This window comes from Perognathus longimembris, chromosome 18 (assembly GCF_023159225.1).
Source record: "Perognathus longimembris pacificus isolate PPM17 chromosome 18, ASM2315922v1, whole genome shotgun sequence".
Classification (NCBI taxonomy): Eukaryota; Metazoa; Chordata; class Mammalia; order Rodentia; family Heteromyidae; genus Perognathus; species Perognathus longimembris.
Genome location: NC_063178.1, coordinates 51,545,667 through 51,553,175, shown reverse-complemented (window position 1 = coordinate 51,553,175; position 7,509 = coordinate 51,545,667). Strand labels below are relative to the sequence as shown.

The window sequence follows — 7,509 nt, the reverse complement described above, 5'->3', positions numbered from 1 at the left end:
GCTGGTTTGACTTGCTTTCAGTTCACAGGGGGTGGATCAGCTCTGACTCTCTTCCCTCTGTCAGTGAAATCCTGGTGCTCTGTGGTTCCCTCAGCTTGCAGGTAAGACTCGGGCATCCTCTGTAGGTGGCAGATGTAAACAGTGTTGGGAACCATGGCTCCTCCTGTCTGCTTAAGGCCACTGCCTTTAATGCCTGTCTTTGAATAGCCTGTGGACTCAGCAGGACTGGGCGCCTCTTGTCTGGTTTACCCAGCTCAGAGTTGCTCGCCTGGGGGAGGTTCCTCCCTCCTGGGCTGGGCGGCCTCCTGGGTAGAGCAGGTATGGAATTCAGCTCCATTTCAGGCTGGGAATTGGGCTTCTAAACAGGACCGTTCTCTGTCTCTGGAACTCTTTGTTCTCCCATGTGGCTGTTTTGTGCCATCAGTTTGGTAGCTGCTCGCCGCTTTTGCTTTTAATTGAGGAATTCCAGTGGTCTGGGTAGGCCACCTCTAGCTGAGCCTAGGCCCAGAACAAGTCAAAAACCCCTCCCCCTGCCTGGGCAGTGGGCGTTCTCCTGGGTGGAGTTGGCTCTCACTGGTTGGTCCCTCTTGCCCTTCTCAAAGATGGCTGCTGTGTCCTCGCTTTCCCCAGGTGGGCTTTAGCTCCAATCTGGTCTGACCCTATGCCAGTGTCAAAGATGGCACTTTGCTCTGGCCGTGGAGGAGGAGCTGCTTGGTGGGTATGAGTGAGAGTGACTTTCATGGGGGTACTCATGCTTTCTCTGTGATTTCGGCCCATCCATACTCAGCCTGCAATCTGTCTGTATGCTGCTGTCTGGAAGATTTCTCTCCGGTTTCCATTGAGTGCTTTAGCTGCGGAGAGTGCAGGGCACTGTGCTGGCGCTGGCACTGGCATGGTGGCGGGATGCCGCCTGGAGCTCAAATCTGTGTTTTCAGACAAACAAAGTCAATTTTTCCTTCCTAGCCAGAATCCCTGTACTGTTATAACTTACTTTTGCTATCTTCCTAGGGGTAAAAGTTTCTGTGGGATGGAAAAACTGTGATGTCAGAGGGAGCTCAGCTAGGGCTAAGCTGCTCCTCTGCCGTCTTCTCGGAAGTCAACTTTCCAATTTTCACCTCAAGTTGAAAGCTTTCTGGAAAATTCCAAGTGTTCACAATGACGTGTTCTGCCTCCAACTTGCTTTTCTCACCCCAAATTATTTCATCTCCAGAAGGATTGTGAAATTGGATGTGCTTCAGAAAAGGGGACAGCTAAAAGAGATACATCATATGGTGAAAAAAATCCCAGAGTTAACACTGAAAACCTGAATTTAAAAAAACTTCTGATTGCTTTTAATTTTTATTCAGAATTCAAAAATAGTAGGCACTTAATGAAGTGCCTCAGAAGACAACTTATGAATGAATCAGAACTAGCCTTTTGAATTGTGGTCACTCAACAAAGATATTTTGTGGCCTCTTTTCAAGTGAAATCACTTGAATGTTAATAGTCTCTGTTGCCTAGATAGAGTTTTCTGCAATCACTAATTTTATGAACGTCTATACTTGGACCTGTGTAAAATTTTAATGCATAAAGTAGAACTTAATTCGATTACTAATGAAACCTATGGATAATTCTATTCAGTAAGTCATCTTTTGCTATTACATAAGAAACTGATATGGATAAGGTCAATTTACAATATACAAAACATTAGCTATGGGCATGTTGAGGTGATTGTTAAGTACAGAATGGATAGAAACATGGAATACATTTTGTTCTTGTTACTGACCTACTTTTCCTTAAGAGCACACGAACACATGTCGAGTTAACCTCAAAGACATTTAACAAGTATTATTTCTTGGGTTATGGAAAAATACCTGACATATGTAATCTCATACAGCAAGAAATCCCTTTAGAAAGTGATTTTCTCCATGGTGTGTGCTATCCAAAAATGGAAGGCCTTACCTGTGCAGGGGAACGCTCTGTTCCTATCCTATTTCCCATTTTTTGTACTTCTGTTTAATGAAGAAGCATCCAGTGGAGAGCCTGGGCCACTGCATACACAGCGTTGTATATATTGTAACTGTCTTCAGACATAGTCATGTCAAAAACATGCCCAGGAAAGCAATCCAAGGAGGCATCATGAGGGCAGTTATCCCATGTTACACAGTCAGACTCAAAATCTGAGCAATTAAAAGAGAAAAACCACAGCCCAGCAAAGAAAAGTCTTCTGGGTACGTGGAAGGGTTCACGGCCTTGACAAAATCTGTGAATCCGGAAACATCTGGGAGATGGTGTGAAAAAATAAGAAGTACATGCAATTAACATACCATGAAATATCTCCTTTTCATAGTTAAATCCCACTGTGGGTTTATGATATGTAACATTGACTTGTTAACAAGAGATGTAACATAAATTTTTATTGTTTTTTTTTTTTTTTTTTTTTTTTGCCAGTCTTGGGCCTTGGACTCAGGGCCTGAGCACTGTCCCTGGCTTCTTCCCGCTCAAGGCTAGCACTCTGCCACTTGAGCCACAGCGCCACTTCTGGCCATTTTCTGTATATGTGGTGCTGGGGAATCGAACCCAGGGCCTCATGTATACAAGGCAAGCTCTCTTGCCACTAGGCCATATCCCCAGCCCCATAAATTTTTAACGTAAAAAGAAAAAATATATAGACAGATGAAACGCATATAATTTGTACATATAATATTTTAAAGAGATTGAACAAAAATAAGGTGAAAAGTATATACAGCCATGAGCAAGCAACCTAATATGAATCACTCCTTTCCTCATGTATTGTTTCATAAGCCCAATACCTTATGATATATAATTGAATATTTTGTAGCATATAAAACTCATTCTTGAAATTCTCAATTACAATAAGGAAAGCAGAGAGGGAGGAGGAAGAAGAAAGGGAATAAAAGGAAAGGGGACAGGAATGGATTCAGAGAGGATGGGGGAGACTGAGCCAAGAGAACAGAAAAGAATAAAGAAAATCACAGATGTGTGTATTGAAATACACAGATATTGAACAAAATACACACAATCGGGAATACAAAAACATGAAACTTTTTAAATAGGAAAATATACATAAATTATAATTAAGAAAAATGTCAATGTACAGGCAGGATGATAATGTACTTTAAAATTTAGAACAGTACCCACAAATCCAGCTATACAGGAAGCCAAAATCTTGTGATTGTGATTTAAAGCCAATCTGTGCATAGAAATAAAGAGAACCTTATTTCCATTTCACCACCAGAGAGGCAAAAGTGGAGCTGTGCCTCAAGGGTCTAGTCTTGAGGGAAAATAAAAACAACAAAAAACCACCCACAGGGACAGTACCCAGACTGCATGTTAAAAACCCAGGACTGGAAAAAAAAAGGAATTTTAGGGAAGTAATTCAGAAAGCAAAATTCAAAAATGAATAACAATGAAAACATACTCGTGGAAATGATTGTATACATGGAGACTACACGAAATGAATCAAAACTCATAGACTGAAATTTAAAATTAAATGGCTCTGATACAACTTGTGATTGTGTGATTACTGCAGAAAAAAAAGTCATTTGTACATTGAATTGATTCCAACCAAGCAAACTCATATCTTATGGGAGAAAGGAATGCAGATTTAGTCACAACCATGTGTAGATTTGAATATATATATGTGTGTGTGTGTATATATATATATATATATATATATATATATATATATATATGTTTCATGTTAAGAAGAACTATTTTTCCCAATGTGTATTTTGTCCCTAAAGCAGTGCAGAACATTTCTATCTGGCCTCAACAAGACGATGTAGCACTTGGGTGTAAAGATGCAGTCCATGAGCCCTGCACTGGATGCCAATATGGAGAAGACCCACACAGCCACCATGACCTTCTCCCTGGCACTCTGGTAGGCAGGCAGGAAAGTGACCCAGACACTGCAGAACAAGAACATGCTCAGAGTCAGGAAGTTGGCTGCATTGAAGCTGTCACGCAGGTTCCTGGCCAGGAAAGCCACAGTGAAACTGGCCAGGGCCAGGAAAACCAGGTAAACCAAGACACAGTAGAAAGCAGTGAGGGACCCCTTGTTGCACAAGATGAGGATGTGGCCATGTTCTGAGTGTGTATCTGTGTCAATGGATGGTGGAGAAGTCCCTAGTCAGAGTACACAGAAAGTCACCTGGATCAGAGTACAGATGGGAATGATGAAATGAAGAGCCACCAACACCAGCAGCCACATCAACTTTCTCCCTGGAAAGATTGAAGGCCAGAACCACAGTAACAGTTTTGGGAAAGACAGCAGAAACAGCTACAGTGAATGCAACACCAAGTGTGGTTTCTTGCAGAATGCAGGTGACTGTTTGGGGACGCCCAATAAAAATCAAAGGATAGAGAAAACAGAAGATGAAGATGAGCAGGATGTAGCTGAGAGCTTGATTATTAGACTTGACAATGGGGGTGTTCTGATATTTCACAGACTCCAAATACAACTGCTGTGAGTGCAGATAAACAAAGAGGCATGCAGGCCAAGGCCATCCCAACGGCTTTCCATAAGCCAGGAAAGTTGCATCTCTTTGGAGGCATTTGTTGCTCTGCAGGTTGGGATACTGATGATCTGAGCATTCCATGTCTGGTGATGAAGTCCAATAATCATTAGGCCCTTTTTTTCCTCTAAATTTTGTTGACAAGGCATTATGCAAAAGGGGTACACTTACATAAAAGGACAGTGAGTCCATTTCTTGTGATATCTTACACCCTCGTTTTTCTTTTCCTTCCTTAGATTAGGTAGGCTTATATATACAATACCCAGTGTCTCGACAACATACAGTGGCCTAGTGGCATATGACAAAGGAAATTCACCTAGATCTTTAAATATAACTTCAACAATAGAGTTTACTTATTCTTGTCTTAAATGATAATACATACATAGATTTTGAGCTATTGCGAACCACTAAAAGGTCTATTTTAGACCTTTTTATGTTTAGTACTTGTTTAGTTTTAGATACATAATGTAAAGTCGCTGACCCAAACCTGTGGGAAATACCATTTGAAAAGAAGTTTTTTATTTTGCAGACCTGGTCTCTACTGCCCCTCCACCCCTACCTTAACAGTCATATATCAAGGAGGTTATGCACCTTTGTTCTCTGTGTTCTAGGCTTGTCTCGCTCAACATTATTTGTTCAAGTTCTGACCATTTCCCAGCAAATACCAATATTTTATCATTTCTCATCTCTATGTAGTATTCCATTGTGTATAGGTACCGCATTTTTGGGATCCATTCATCTGTAGAGGGACATCTGGGTTGTTTCCATATTTTGTCTATTGTGAATTGTGCAGCGATAAACATGGATGTGCAAATGTCTTTTTGATATCCTGAGACCTAAGAGTGGTATGGCTGGGTCATAGGGAAGGTCTATGTTGAGCTTTTTGAGGAAGCTCCATACTGTTCTCCAAAGTGGTTGTACTAATTTGCACTCCCACCAACAGTGGAGAAGGGGTCCTCTTTCCCCCCATCCCCTCCAGCATTTGTTGTTGGCTGAGTTCAGAGTATAGGCCATTCTAACTGGAGTGAGGTGGTATCTCAGGGTTGTTTTTATTTGTATTTCCTTTACTGCAAGGTAAGTTGAACATTTTCTCATGTTTCTTTGCCATTTTTATCCCTTCTTCTGTGAAGTCTCTCTTTAGCTCCTTTGACATTTAATAATTGGTTACTGGGTTTGGAGAGGGTTAGTTTTCTGAGTTCTCTGTAGATGATGGATATTAGGCCTTTGTCTGGTGCTGTGTTGATGAAGATCCTTTTCCATATGGTTGGCTGTCTTTCTAGTTTGGTGGCTATGTCTTTTGCTGTGAAAAAAACCTTTTTATTTTGTAGTAGTCCAATTTTTCAAGACTCCCCTATCTGTTGTGCCCCTGGGATTCTATTCAGGAAGTTCCTTCCTGTGCCTATAAGTACTAATGTCTTTCCTTCTCTGTCCTTCAGTAGTTTCAAAGATTCAGGTCTGATGTTGAAGTCCTTGATCCATTTTGAATTGATTTTGGTGCACGGTGATTGGCCAGGGTCTACTTTGATTTTTCTACATATGGCTGCCCAGTTTCCCAGCACAAGTAGTTGAAGAGGGTATGTTTTTTCCATTGTATGTCTTTAGCTCCTTTGTCAAATATTAGCTGACTGTAAGAATGTGGCTTTATTTCTGGGTCTTCTATTCTATTGTATTGGTCTTCAGGTCTGTTTTTATATTAATACCAGGTTGATTTTATAATGATGCATCTATAATAGAGCTTGAAATCTGGTATTCTGATACCTCCTGAACAGCTTTTTTTTTTTTTTTTTTTTTTTTTTGCCTAGAATTGCTTTGGATATTTTAGGTCTTTTGCTGTTCCATATGAATTTATGGGTTGCTTTCTCTATTTCAGTGAAGAATATACCTAGGATTGTGATGGGTATTGCATTGAATTTGTATAACAATTTGGGCAATATGGCCATTTTCACTGTATTGATTATGCCTACCCATGAGCATGGGCGGTGTTTCCATCTTCTTGTGTCCTCTTTGATTTCCTTTTTTAGATTTTTATAGTTTTAATTAAATAGGTAATTCATGTCTTTAGTTAGATTAATTCCTACGTAATTTATTCTTTTTTTAGCTATTGTAAATGGTATTATTTCCATAATTTTCTTTTCTGCTTGTACATTGCTGGTGTACAGAAAAGCTGCTGACTTTGGTGCTCCACTTTGCACTGAATTCATGAATAATTTTGGTACACCTCACAGGTTTTCCTGCTAATATTGATTTGGAAACATGATATTCAGACCTCAGCCAGCTAAATAACTCATATTACAGGAGTAAGTCGCTAACGTCCAACAAGGCACAATACTTAGGGATAAATTTTGCTTAATTACATACTCTGAAAACCATCACAAAGTTATCCAACACACCTCTCTACCATATGTTTAGACAAAGATAGTTGATGTCCTTGTAGAGTATATGGGAAAACGTCCCTACTTTCACTTTAAGTTCAAGACCTTCTGATAAATTCCAAATATTCACAAGATCAAACTCTGGCACCAACTTTCTTTCATCATAAAAAACAACTTTATCTCCAGTAGGATTGTGAAATTGGAAGTTCTTCAGAAAAGGATTTAACTGAGAGACATACATTGATTGAGTAAATCCCAGAGTTAAGTTGGAAGAACTCAACTAAGAACAGTTCCCGATTGCCTTATATTTCTGGTTCCGAATTCAAGAATACCAGAGGCATGTAATGAAGTATGCCAGAAGAAAATCTACAGAAGCATACAAAAAAATTTTCTGAGTCATGACCACTCAGCAAAGAAATAGAAGGACTGGTTTCCAGAGAAATGAATTCCATGTAAATAGTCATGAGTGAAACAATTATAGGACAACTGTCTACAGTTTTCTACAACCATTAATTATACCAATGTCTATATTTTGAATTTTATAAAATTTTGATATGTAAAGTAGAACAAAAATAGATTGCTCATGAAAAATATTCATAATTATGTACTGGATGTCATCT

At 39.7% G+C, this 7,509-nt stretch overlaps 1 pseudogene; it reads right to left on the bottom strand.

Annotated features, from left to right (window-relative positions):
- Window positions 1-3,703: 3,703 nt before the first annotated feature.
- LOC125367063 lies at window positions 3,704-4,601 on the bottom strand (annotated as a pseudogene).
- Window positions 4,602-7,509: the final 2,908 nt, after the last annotated feature.